Source organism: Octopus bimaculoides, chromosome 2 (genome assembly GCF_046866305.1).
Source record: "Octopus bimaculoides isolate indiv1 chromosome 2, ASM4686630v1, whole genome shotgun sequence".
Classification (NCBI taxonomy): domain Eukaryota; kingdom Metazoa; phylum Mollusca; class Cephalopoda; order Octopoda; family Octopodidae; genus Octopus; species Octopus bimaculoides.
In genome coordinates, this window is record NC_142929.1 from 188,691,237 (window position 1) to 188,705,564 (window position 14,328).

The 14,328-nt window shown below is 39.2% G+C and overlaps 1 protein-coding gene and 1 long non-coding RNA gene across 6 annotated transcripts in view; one reads left to right on the top strand and one right to left on the bottom strand.

Annotated features, from left to right (window-relative positions):
- Positions 1 to 14,328, top strand: part of LOC106883264 (uncharacterized) — a 199,742-nt gene that overhangs the window by 153,754 nt on the left and 31,660 nt on the right. The gene's annotated exons all lie outside the window — the stretch shown is intronic.
- LOC128247055 (uncharacterized) overlaps positions 5,865 to 14,328 on the bottom strand; it is a 56,159-nt gene continuing 47,695 nt past the window's right edge. For 3 of the 5 annotated variants that reach the window (XR_008263498.2, XR_008263497.2, XR_016240845.1), the window contains 3 exons: positions 13,187 to 13,329; positions 7,220 to 7,333; positions 5,865 to 5,984 (listed from right to left, as the gene is read on the bottom strand). This is a non-coding gene — a long non-coding RNA (uncharacterized LOC128247055). Of the gene's footprint in view, positions 5,985 to 7,219; positions 7,345 to 13,186; positions 13,330 to 14,328 lie in introns of all 5 variants that reach the window. The other 2 variants (XR_008263499.2, XR_016240846.1) reach the window with 2 other exon arrangements.

Here is a 14,328-nt window from a genome sequence, read left to right on the forward strand (position 1 = left end):
TGACATCAACCATTGCAAGCTGGTAGAGCCATTAGCACGTTGGGCAAAGCACTTAGCAGCATTCTGTCTGTCTTTATGTTCTGAGTTCAAATTCTACCTAGGTCGACTTTGCCTTTCGTTCTTTCAGGGTCGATAAATTAAGTACCACTGATGTCAATGTAATAGACTAGCCCCTCCACTCAAAACTGCAGGCTTTGTACCTATAGCTGGAAGTATTATTATTATTGGCAGAATTGTTAGCACACTGGATGAAATGCTTAGTGGTATTTCACCCATCACTATGTTCTGAGTTCAAATTCCGCTGAGGTCAACTTTACCTTTCATCCTTTCAGGGTCAATAAATCAAGTACCAGTTGAGTAATGGGGTCGATGTAATCAACTATCCCCCACCCCAACAATTTCAAGCCTTATGCCTATTATAGAAAGGATTATTATTATTATTATTATTATTATTATTATTATCAGGTCATCCCATAAGTTCTGTCCGATTTTACCTTTTATAAAATTGAATGAAATTTAATAGTATTTTAGAATGTCTAATGGAATTTAAAATTAATTTTTATGCATTTGTATACATTTAAACTAATTAAATATCATTTTACAGAATAATAGAATTAAAAATTATTCGATTAAAATCCTTTCTAACATGGAAGTATCCAAAGAGCATTTAAGGCACATAATGCTTTATGAGTACAAAAAAGGAAACTCTGCAGCCGAAGCGACTCGAAACATACACTCAGTTTATGGGAAAGAATGCTTGACTGAAAGAACTTGCAGAAGATGGTTTGCAAAATTCAGAAGTAGAGATTTCAGCCTTGAAGATTGAACAGGATGACGTCCAGTTGAATTTGAGGATAAGCTCCTTGAGGCAGAAGTGATGTTTCATCAGGACAATGCCCGACCCCACACTGCAAAGATCACATCACATAAGATTGAAGAGCTTGGTTGGGAAAAAAATTCCTCATCCACCTTATTCTCCCAATCTTGCCCCTTCAGACTACCATTTGTTTCGGAGTTTACAGAATCATTTGCGAGACATAACTTTCGCAAGCCATGAGGAGGTCGAAACTGACATTTCAGAGTTCTTCGTTTTGAAACCAAAAGAGTTTTACATTGATGGGATTAAAAAGCTTGTAAATAGATGGAAGGAAGTCATAGAAAATCAGGGAAAATACATTGATGATTAAATTTCAATTAAATATAACATTTCATCACTTGTTTTCTTTATTCAAAATTCGGACAGAACTTATAGGATGACCTGATATTATTATTATTGAAATGCTGCTGAACAAAATGCTTTCCTTATGGTTCTTGAGATTCTGAGTTCAAATTCTGCCACGGTCAAATTGCTTTTATCCTTTCAGAGGTGCTGGGGTCGATGTAACCAACAAGCACCCTCCTTCCCCTAAAACTGCTGGCCCAGTACCAAAATTTGAAAGAATTATTATGACAGTAGCAGCAGGGGGATTTAATTAATTTGTCAAAATCTTTCACCACACATCTGTAACCTTTGCAATGTTTTCTCTGTGTCTGACTTTTTCCTGGTTGTTTGGTGATTGCTTTTTGTTGTTGTTGCTGTTGCTGTCACACTTATGTATACATATGTGCGTATATGTGTTTGATGTTTTGATCCTGTGGTGAGTGTGTGTGTGTTCTGCTCACTGCCATTATATATGAGTGCGTGCACATGTGTGTGTGTGTGTAAATATTCTTATATTTGTTTCAGTCATTTGACTGCGACCATGCTGGAGCACCACTTTTAGTCAAGCAAATCAACCCCAGGACTTATTCTTTGTAAGCCTAGCACTTATTTTATCGGTCTCTCTTGCCAAACAGCTAATATACGGGGACGTAAACACCGGCATTAGTTGTCAAATGATATTGGGGGGACAAATACATACATATATATATATATATACATGACAGGTTTCTTTCAGTTTCTGTCTACCAAATCCACTCACAAGGCTTTGGTTGGCCCAAGCTTGTAGTAGAAGACACTTGCCCAAGATGCCACACAGTGGGACTGAACCCGGAACCATGTGGTTGGTAAGCAAGCTACTTACCACTCCTTCACCTATAAACGTTATTTGTTTGTTTGTTTTGTCAACTGAGTAGATAACAAGTTTTGAATTTGTCTCTGTTGCCCATTTGTTTTCATGGTAGGTCACTTTCTCTCTTGCTGTTTATCTGTGTGTGAGGGTGGGTGCATGCATGCTCACCAATCTGTCTATCCGGATACTTATATCTATGTGTATATATACATATAATTACACACATACGCATGTATGTATAAGAACGTACATTTATACATAAATAAGAACGCTTATATACATTAAAATGCACACACACACACACACACACACGCATGTATGTACATGTGTGTATGTGTGTGGGGGGAGCAGAACAAACACGAGAAACAGAACCCAATACATAAGTATGTTACCGTTTATCTTTTGCTTGTTTCAGTCATTAGAGTGCGGCCATGCTGGGGCACCACCTTAAAGGGTTTAATTGAATAAATTAACCTCATTTTTTTTTTTAAGCTTAGTACTTATTTTGTCAGTCTGTTTTGTTGAGCCACTAGGTTACAGAGATGTAAACAAGCCAACACTGATTGTCAAGCAGTGGTAGGTGACAAACACAGACACACACATCATTGTTTAACGTCCACTTTCCATGCTGGCATGGGTTGGACAGTTTGACTGAGGTCTGGAAAGCCAGGAGGCTCCAATCTGATCTGGCAAGGTTTCTACAGCTGGATGCCCTTCTTAATGCCAACCCCTCCGAGAGTGTAGTGGGTGCTTTTTATGTGCCACCAGCACGGGAGCAAGTCAAGCAGTACTGGCATGGACCGCACTTGTTATGGTGCCACCGGCATGGGTGCCAGTCAGGTGGTACTGGCATTGGCCATGACAGCAATTTTACTTGACTGAATAGGTCTTCTCAAGCACAGCACATTGCCCAACAATCGAAGGGACCTCTTAAATGGGCCAGTTATGCGACACCGGCATAGGCCATAGCTACAATCTCACTTAGCTTTCCAGGTCTTCTCAAGCACAGCATATCTCCAAAGGTCTTGGTTGCTTGTCATTGTCTCAGTGAGGCACTACGTTCGAAGGTCATGCTTCATTACCTCATCCCAGGTTTTCCTGGGTCTTCCTCTTCCATACATGATGACTTTCTTTAAGTTTCCACCTAACAAATCCACTCACAAGGCTTTGATTGACATGGAGTTAAGAAGAAGACACTTGCCCAAGTTGTCATGCTATGGGATTGAACCTGGAACCACGTGGTTGAGAAGTAAGCTTCTTACCACACAGCCATGCCTGTGCCCATGCCTTTCTATTATTTTTTTTAAAGACAAAACATTACAAAAGTAAGTCAAAGGCCGAGAGTTTTATGCTACTTTCAGCCTTTGAGTCACTTTTGTACTTTCTGCTGATTAAAAATAACAAAAAGAGTGTGTAATTTCATTTATGCACTATAGATGTTTCAAAAACAAATTGTATCTGGATTGTTTAACAGTTTCAATGTTACATAATACAGCTTCCATATATTTTTGAAAAATATGTAATGCATAGCTGTTTCTTCTATCCCTTTGAATTCACTAATTCATTTCAAATAATAACAATGAAATTATGGTGTATAGTGTTCAGGTGCACTACAACTCATCAAAGGTGCATATACAGGGCATAGAATCATGTACAAGAGTCAGGACAGTGAACGGGTCATGATGTGCATGCGTATGGAGGAGAGGATAGGGAGGGATATCAGGTGTAGTGTTTGGTGAATTTCAGGAAGCATGGAGGTTTTAAAGGATGTAATGTCTCAGCAGCTAACACCTGATGCAGGTACTTTATTGCAAAGCAAGTAGCTTAAGCTGCTTTTGTACCGGAGTTTATTATGTAGGAGTAGCTGTGTGGTAAGTAGCTAGCTTACGAACCACATGGTTCCGGGTTCAGTCCCACTGCGTGGCACCTTGGGCGAGAATCTTCTACTATAGCCTCAGGCTGACCAAAGCCTTGTGAGTGGATTTGGTAGACGGAAACTGAAAGAAGCCCGTCGTATATATATATATATATATATATATATATATGTGTGTGTGTGTGTGTATATGTTTGTGTGTCTGTGTTTGTCCCCACAACATCGCTTGATAACCGATGCTGGTGTGCTTATGTCTGTAACTTAGCGGTTCAGCAAAAGAGACCGATAGAATAAGTACTAGGCTATAGAATAAGTCCTGGGGTTGATTTGCTCGACTAAAGGTGGTGCTCCAGCATGGCCACAGTCACATGACTAAAACAAGTAAAAGAGTCTGTAGTTGATAAAGCATTGCTTGAACTAACACTGAATTAATTTGCTAATTATAAAACATAAAATCATCAAATTGTTAATTAAAAAGTAAATTATCATTCTGTCAGCCAAAGAGATAACAGAAAACAAAAGACACACACACACACACACACACACACACAGTGTTAAATAAACAGTGTCCACACAATTACAAATCCAAACTCACAGCTACAAGCACATACTCACACTTAGACACACTCTTAGACACACCTTCCATAAAACCAAAATACATAGATAAGTACCAGACATCCTGGTATAAGTTAGTTACAGGGAAGTCACTGAGAAGGGCTCAGTTGTGTGGTGAGAGTGTTTAATAAATAAATTTATTAATTCATAAAAAAAAATTAACTGCAACCAGTGTAAGTGTTTTTTATCTTTTATTGGTTGAATGATTCTTTCCAAGATACATTTGTTTCAACACATGGCTTCACATCAAGAATCCTGCAAAACAAACACATGCAAGTAAAACCGCAGTCATGGCAGATACTGGTGTCACGCAAATGGCACCCGTGCCAGTGGCATGTAAGAGCACTCATTATTACACTCTCGGAGTGGTTGGCGTTAGGAAGGGCATCCAGCTGTAGAAACCCTGCCAACTCAGACTAGTCTGGTGCTGCCTTCCAGCTTACCAGCCCTGGTGAAACTGTCCAACCCATGCCTGCATGGACAACAGACGTTAAACGATGATGATGAACATTTAATTTTCATCTTTCCCCTACATACTGTTACTTTTGTTTTCTTTCTTAGCAATTTTGTCAGTCCCTTCCCCCATCCCACTTTTATTCAATTGTGTGATTATACGGGGTTTAAAGCTAAATCTGATTTAATACTAAAACTGATACTAAAGCTGCAGAAATGTGGTTTTATAGAGAAATGCTTAGAATCTCGTGGGTAGAGAGGGGGTGATGAAAGTGAAGAGACAGTGTGATGGATACTATCAGAGAGAGAGAGAGAGAGAGAGAGAGAGAGGATGACGGAATGGAGTGTTGCATGGTGGAGACTGAGCTGGTGGGAGGGAGAGGGAGGCAGAGGATGAAGGTGTTCAAAACTGGATGAAGAAGAGAATGAACGTGCAGAGCGAGAAAGACTTGGATGGTGTTGTGAGGGACAGAAATAAATGGAGGAGGAACAAGCCAAGATTAGTCAAAGGCATGAATATGCTATGACGCAAGAGAGAGAGAGAGGAAACTAAATTGTATGGATATATATTGATGGGAAAGTAATGGAGAGCAAACCATGTGTTCAGAGCTACAATGGGTTTTGCAATATGACTTTTTTACTCCAGTACATACTAGGTATGCATTCTAGTTCACTAGCATGTAAATTACGAATTCTTATATATATAATTTTGGGAGCTGTACTTTTGTGATCCTTTCTAACAATTCACGTAAGAGTCCGACGGTCCCTGTCTGAAAGTTTTGGTTTTCTTCCGGAGTTAAGTTTCAACGACGAGGTTTTTCCCTTCTTTCTCAAAGGCTGCCATTACTTTCGAGACAGTACTTCTTGATACACCAAACATTTCAGCTGTTTTCATTACGCTAGCACCCGCCATATGAGCACCAATAATTTGACCTCTTTGAAAGTCCGATCTGTCATTTCAGTGAATTTTAATTACCTTTTTCTGATGATATCTGAAAAGAAATAGCAATTTTAGCAAAACATATTAAGCAACACTAATAATAAATCAAAAAACAAAAATAAACAAGCTTTTAATGGTTTTATAGATATTTCAAAATTATGATGTTAGATGTTTCCATTATTATATCCAACCCCTGTATATATACACACACACACACACACACACACATATATATATTTTGTGTAGATAGTTTGTAAGCTTCAAGCAGTGTGTGGCACATATAGCAAACAAAAAGTGCTCAGTGCATGATAACCTACAGACTTTTTCCAATATTGAAGTTTTGAGAGTTTCTATATAGCTCACAGCAACTAGTGGTCGCTCAAATGTGAATAAAAATTCCAAACTGAGGGAGTGAAACAGGTAAAATGCACACTACATATGTTTCTTAGTGAGATGAATCTCTGATGTAATAGTTATACAATGAGGAGTGCTCAATTTAGCTAATCATCAGGCTGAGATCACCTTAATTAATTGAAGGTTACATTGTCGCTTGGAGTTTCTAAGTCACCTAAACTACAATGGTAAGCTTTACTGAATAAAGCAGCAAGTAATACAGAAAAAAAAAATTCAAAAATATAAAAAGGTCAAATTAGTATATATATATATATATATATATATATATATATATATACACACACACACACACACACACACACACACATATATACTTGTGATGACCTGTTGCGGCAAGTGAAGTCATTGTCATGGCTGATGACAGTACCACCTGATTGACACCTGTGCCAGTGGCACGTAAAAAGCACAATTCGAGTGTGGTTGTTGCCAGTGCTACCTGACTAGCTCCCATGCTGGTGGCACATAGAAACCACCATTCAAGCATGGTTGATGCCAGTACTGCCTGACTGGCCCTCGTGCCAGTGGCATGTAAAAAGCAACCACTACACTCTTGGAGTGGTTGGCATTAGGAAGGGCATCTAGCTGTCGTAACTTTGCCAGATTGAATTGGAGCCTGGTGCAACCCCCTGACTTGCCAGCCTTCAGTCAAACTGTCCAATCCCCATATACACACACAATAAACTGAGGATTTGTAGATGGCTAATACTTAATACTTGATTTTGTCATAAAATTCTAAAGTTACCGTTGAGTGTTTACTAATATTTTAAATTTCTGTAATGGGCAAGTTAGTGCTCTTAGTTGAATAACAGGAAATTAGTTATAATGTATCATAAAAATTACATATCAGGATTCAAATGTATAAATATAACTTACACCAGCAGAAAACCACCTGAAAAGCAGCCTTTCAAAATGTAACCACATGTGGATTGTTGGCAATTTTTTTCCTCTGTCTTCCTTTTCTCTTGAACTTTCCTGTGTCTCCTCTTTCTGAAAAAGAACTTTGCTTGAAACGTAAAACAACCGTTTTGTCTTTCCTTCAGTGTTTGTTAATACTTTGCATGTACCACATCCGTGCATTATTGTTTTTTCTTCTTGTATTTTTCTTTGTTTTTTTTGGATTAATTATATATATATAATAAAAATGAAATTATTGTATACAGTGCTCAGGTGCACTACAACTTGTCAAAAGTGTGCATAAAGCATATGCAGTATTGTACAAATGCCTGGAAAGTGAACAGTATGAGTCAGATACATGCTTGCGTGTGTATGGAGGGGAGAAAATCAGGAGTGGTGTTGCCGAATCCCAGGAAGCATGGAAGTTTTGAAGGACGCAGTGCTCCGACAACTAACAACTGATGCTGGCAGTTTGTTCCATACTTCAGCAACTCTTAGCGTGAAAAAGTGTTTCCAAAAGTCATGGGAGTTGTGCTGTTTTCTGACTTTGATATATTTATATATATATCATCAACATTTAACATTTGTTTTCCACGCTAGCATGGGTTGGATAGTTTGATAGGAGCTGGCAAGCCAGAGACCTTCCACCAGGCTCCACTGGTCTGTTTTGGCATGGTTTCTATGGCTGGACGCCCTTCCTAAAGCCAAACACTTTACAGAGTGTATTGGGTGCTTTTTACGTGGCACCAGCACTGGTGCTTTTCATGTGGCACTAGTGCTTATTACGTGACACCACATTGGCGCTTTGAAACACCTCTTGGTGTATTAGAAAAGCATCTATTGAATATTGGTGGCTGAGTATAGGGAAAAGCTGGTATGGTCATGGCTAGAATAGATTTAATCAAAGGTCTTTTGGATCAGGGATGACCTAGAGCTAAACAAAAGCTGAATGTATTTGAAGATTACTGGCAGAAAACAGTTGTCTAATCTCAGGTTAACGTTGATTCATCAAACCTTTGATCAAAGACACTCCAGCTGTGACCATCTGTCCTAGTTTTGCTTTTTTTTTTTGTTTTGTAAACGTATCTAGGATGAAGTTATTCAATGAAAACATCTCTTCTTTTAATACTGTATGGTGTGATGTGAAGGTATATTGGCTGTTATTTCTAGCAGGTCAAACAGTCACAGCTCCTTCATCGGTAGAAAATGGTAATTTCTTGAATGCATAAAAAAAAAATGCTAGGGACTTGATATTCCTCACTAGATCCCTAAATGGATGAATGAACCCCTCCATATGTTTTCAAGACCCCTACTGTCCTGCTAACAACATCACCCAGTTTGGCAGCTGTGGTTTCATTTCAGGAAGTTAGTCTTCTCTTCTGCCTTCATGTAATTATTTCATACAAGAGTAGACATGGCTGCCGGGTTAAGAAGGCCACTTTGCGATCAGCTTGTTTCAGTATTCAGTCCTACAGCACATCTCCTGGAGCAAACATCTTCAGCTATAGCCCCAGGCCAACTAATGTCTTCTGAATGACTCCAGTTGATGGAAACTCTATGGAAGCCCACCATGTGTGTGTGCATGAGTATGCATAAATGTGTGTATATATGTATGTACACACATAAATAAATAAATATATATATATATATATATATATATATATAGTTTTAGACACGTTTTGTCACTACACAGTAATTTCCCTTTGTTTTTAATTTATCTTTGGGGTTAACGGTCATTTTTCAAAGGAATCTCCAGTGGCCGGATAACTGAAGAGATGTTGGAGCGGACCCACCACCCTGGCATCCGAAACTCGGAGTTTTATCATGGCTACTGAATAAGTGTCACATATTTTTACAGATATATGTATGTGTGTGTATATATATATATATATATATATATATATATATATATATAGATAGAGATATATATATATAGAGAGATAGAGAGAGAGAGAGAGAGAAATAGAGAGAAAGAGAGAGAAAGAGAAAGAGGGAGAGAGAGAGAGAGAGTTGGGGCTCGCGGAGGCAATGACCGAGACCTTTGGTATTATGTCGTGCTTGCAAAGACCCATCAAGCCAAGCAAAATCGCAGTCATGGCAGAAACTGGTGTCACGCAAATTGGCATGAAAACACACCCTGGTGTCATGTTAATGGCACCAGTGCCGGTGGCACGTAAAAACACCCATTACACTCTCAGAGTGGTCAGTGTTAGGAAGGGCATCCAGCCATAGAAAACCATACCAAATCAAATTGGAGTCTAGTACAGCCTTCCAGTGTGCCAGCCCAGTCAAACCGTCCAACCCATGCCAGCATGGGCAACAGACGTTAAATGATCATGATAATGATATATATATATATATATATATATATATATATATATATAGAATGTGTTTGAAAGTTGTAGTTTCTTTGGTATGTTAGTTCCCAAACAACACTTATTTTAGTGCTGTTGACACCGCAGGATTAAGTGTTACTGCCTAGTTGTTGAAACCATAAAGATATCCGTGGGGGCAGCTGTTCATTAAAATAAAATCAACAGAATAAATGCCAGAAATGAATAGGGTTTGGATTTTTTTCAACAAAACATATGTATGTCTATAGACATGTATATATTTATGTTTATACATGTAGACATACATATGTGTGTGTGTGTGTGTGTGTGCACACTGGCATCATTTAAATTCTGTTTTCCCTGCCATCATGAGTATATATATATATATATACATATATACACACACACACAGATATGCATACACACACAGGCCTCCTGTACGTAAGAGTAGGTGTATGCATGCATATAGTACACAGGTAACTGGGGTAGATATGAACAGCTGTGTATACATGTACAGGTGTAAGTGCAAACAATTGGGTAAGATTCAGAAACAAAGGGGTGCATGTGTATATGCGCGTGTGTGTGCATGTGTGTGTACATGTAAGGTATTTGCTTCAGCATATATTTATGTACAGAAACAAGGAGAGATATATATATATATATATATATATATATATATATATAAAGTGTAGGTGTAGTGGAGATGTAGGATCAGTAGTGTAAAGGGTGGGGGGGGAAGTGAAGGGTAGATTCAATAAGGGGTAGGGGAAGTGGAGGTAGGTGCAGTTCAAAGTTTTTAAGCACACAGTTATGCATATATATGTTAGTATGGGTGAATGTATGTATGTATTAAATGTGTGTGTGTGTGTGTGTGTGTGTGTGTGTATATATATATATATATATATATATATATATAAATAGTAAATGAGTATATGCATATATACGTACAGGTATGTGCATACCGACATCCACCTGTATGTATAGGTGCATATCTGGGTACAGGACATTGCAAACAAAACAGAAACGAGAAAACACACAAGCCACATAGAGAACATTCTACTTCATCAGCTACCTCCGTTTTAACACCGGCATTTCAAAGAGCTAGGCAGGACGCATCGTTAAAACAGCTCTTCCCATGGACCGCAAATTAAATTTGTATACACAAATTAAATCTTGCCATGGAGGAATGTTGTGGCAGACAAAAAACAAGACAGGAAAACAAACAGAAAAGGCTTTACGGCCAGACGAGAAAAATTGTTTGTGTGTGAACCGTACCATTCCCAACCTGAGATCCCGGGGATGGGGACATTGATGGCTTCAGTCTATAATCTACTCTCAAATTCAGAATGAGCCAAACAGACAGCTCATCTCCCAATCAGAGTGGGCCATCTTGCAGTGCACTTGACAAATACATGGTGCCAAGTGGACTGCATTTGGTAAGCGGAACTCTGCCAATATCCTCTAACCATTTTTGACCCACCACCACATCTAAACCTTACCATTCTTACCCTGTTTCCATGTGTATCCGAAATCTGGCAGTAATAAAATAGTAATAAAGATTTTTTTTTATCAGGTACAATGTCACAGAGGTCAACCTAACTAATTTCCTCACCCTTTTTTTATCAGTTAATCTTCCTCGCTCCCACCATCACCAGCCGACCACTGCCACCACCATCATCATCGTCATAATTTCCACATGTCTTGTATCAATCACTATTTACTACTACTACTACTACTACTACTACTACTACTACTACTACCCAAAACAGCAGCCAAATCTTACTCAAACCACACCCCTAATTTCTTAGAAAAGAAGGCCACATTTGATAATGATTTGTAATTTAGGTACAAAAACCCATAATTATGAGAGGATGGGATTAGTCAGTACCACTGACACCAGTATTTAACTGGTACTTTATTTCATTGACCTCAAAAAACTAAAAGGCATGATTGGCCTTGATAGGGTTTGAACTCAGAATGTAAGACATTTTGTCCAATGCCTTTTAAATGGTCTGCCAATCAAGAGTGCACAGAATTCCTTTTTTTTTTTCACTCTTTTATTGGTTTCAGGCATTGGACTGTGACACTACCCTGTACGGTTGATTGAATGAAATAAACCCACCATCACCAGTACTTGTGAAAAATTTGGTAATTACTCTGTCAGTCTGTGTTACCAATCTGCTAGCATTTTAGGGATGCAAACAAACACCAGTTGTCAAGTGATGGGGGGGGGTAGTAGTCAAATGCAGACACATGCATACAAACATCATCATCACCATCATTATCATTATCATCATTTAGCTTCTGTTGTCCATGCTGGCATGGGTTGGACAGTTTGACCAGGGCTGGTAAGCCAGAAGACTGTACCAGACTCCAGTCTGATTTGGTATAGTTTTCTACAGCTGGATGCCCTTCCTAATGCCAACCATTTCGAGAGTGTAACAGGTGCTTTTACGTTCCACTGGCACGGGTGCCATTTGTACAACACTGGTATCTGCCACGACTGTGATTTTGCTCAGCTTGATGGGTTTTCTTTTCAAGCATGACAAAATGCCAAAAGGTCTCAAACATATACATACATAAATGTGTGTGTGTGTGTGTGTGTTTATACCTTTACACTAAAGACTTGCGTCTCTTAATTCACTCACAGTGTATGAATTAGTAAATGGAAAGTCAACCCAGGGCCATAGAAGAAATCACTGACACAAGGTGTTGCACGATGGGGCTGAACCGGAGACCATGCGGCTGTGATGCAAGTTTCTTAACCATACAGCACAACCATGCCTGCACCTATATTTGAAGAAAGACAGACAGGTGGAGTATCTCTGATGTTAATTCTGCTTCATCAGAAGCTTGCTTCCCAACCACATAGTTGCAGGTTCAAGTCCCATTGCATGGCGCCTTGAGCAAGTGTCTTCTGCTATGACCTTAGGCTGCCAAGGCCTTGTGAATGGATTTGATTGGTGGAAACTGAAAGGGCTTTGTGTGTGTGTGTGTGTGTGTGTGTGTGTGTGTGTGTGTGTGTGTGCATGCGTGCGACACATATGTCCCACTATTGCTTGACAGTCGGTGTTGAAATGCTTATGTCCCCATAACTTAGCAGTTTGACAAAAAAGACCAGTAAAATAAGTTCAAAGTTTTAGAAAAAAAAAGTCCTGGTGTTGATTCATTTGACTAAAAATTCTTCGAGGCAGTGCTCCAGTTTGGCCACAGTCTAATGCCTGAAGCAAGTAAAAGATAAAAGAGAACCAAATGATTGAAATCTCAAAGTTATAAAATACTTAATGCATGATTAATTAAAAACAATATGAATAAATAAGCAAAGGCGGGAGAGGTATGCAGTACTGTACATCTGGAAGATCCTGGAAGGAATTGTGCCAAATTTTGGCATTGAAGGCTACACCAATGCCAGAACAGGTTGACACTGCACAGTGCCAAAGATCCCAGCAATGCCATCGTGCTTCAGGACTACTTACTGCAACAGCTTGGGTTTCAGGGGCCCACAGCTTTTTAATATTCTCCCAAAGAGCCTGAGGAACCTACACAAAGTGGATGTAAGTGTTTTAAAATCAAAACTGGATCTCTTCCTGTCGAGAGTCCTACATGAACCTACCTCACGGCAAGAGGTGCAAATGAGGGTAGCAACATCAAACTCCATTCTTCACCAAGTGCCACATATTAGAGGAGGCTCTCAGTAATAAATAACAGTGTAGCAAAACGGCGGTGCACCAGCATGGCCACAGATCTAAGCTGAAACTACAAAAAAAAAGCAAAGAAGCATCAGATTTGAAAGAATAATAAGAATGCTTAAAGGGTTAAAGTGAACTTAAGCTTTGTTACACCATTTCTTTGCTTGAATGATATCTGTGGTGGTGTTTGCAGACGTTGACTGTTGGTTGATGTGGAATCTAAAGATAGATTCCACAGCAAACCAAACTCGCCTCATACGGAGTTGGGTCACGATGTAGAAAGGGTGGAAGCAGTAAATATCTGCCACACAGGCGCAGCAGAATATCATTTATGTATTTGTTGGTTTCATGTTGTTGTTGTTCTTCTTTTGTGCCTACGTCTCGCCCCTGCCACTCACCTATGAGCAATACTCCTCCATATTTCAGCAGCCAGTACTTTCTTCATGCACACACACACACAAATTCATGCAATGCACACACACACACACACACACACACACACACACACACACACAACGCCCTCTCTCTCTCTCTCTCTCTCATACGTGCATACACCCATGCGTGCAAAAACACACACACACAGCTTACCTTCCGTCAGAGTTCAAACTATGTGCAACACAACATGTTAAGTGTAAATTGTTCATGGAAAATATATTGAATGGTGTTAAGAATAAAAACAATGAAGTTACAGGAATACACACACACACACACACACACACACACACACACATACACACACACACACGTATATACACACACGTATATACACACACGTACACACACACACACACACACATATATACACATCTGCATATATATACACACATATATATGCGCACACACACACGTACATATCTATTACCTCTTGTACTTGTTTCAGTTATTGAACTGTGGCCATGCTGGAGCACCACCTAGAAGGATTTTAGTCAAACAAATCAACCGCAGTACTCTTTTTCTTGTACATCTGGTCCTTTCTCTCTCTCTCTGAACTGCCAAGTTATGGGGGTGTAAAAAAACCAACACCCATTGTCGAGTGGTGAGTGGAGAACAATCACAGGCACAAACA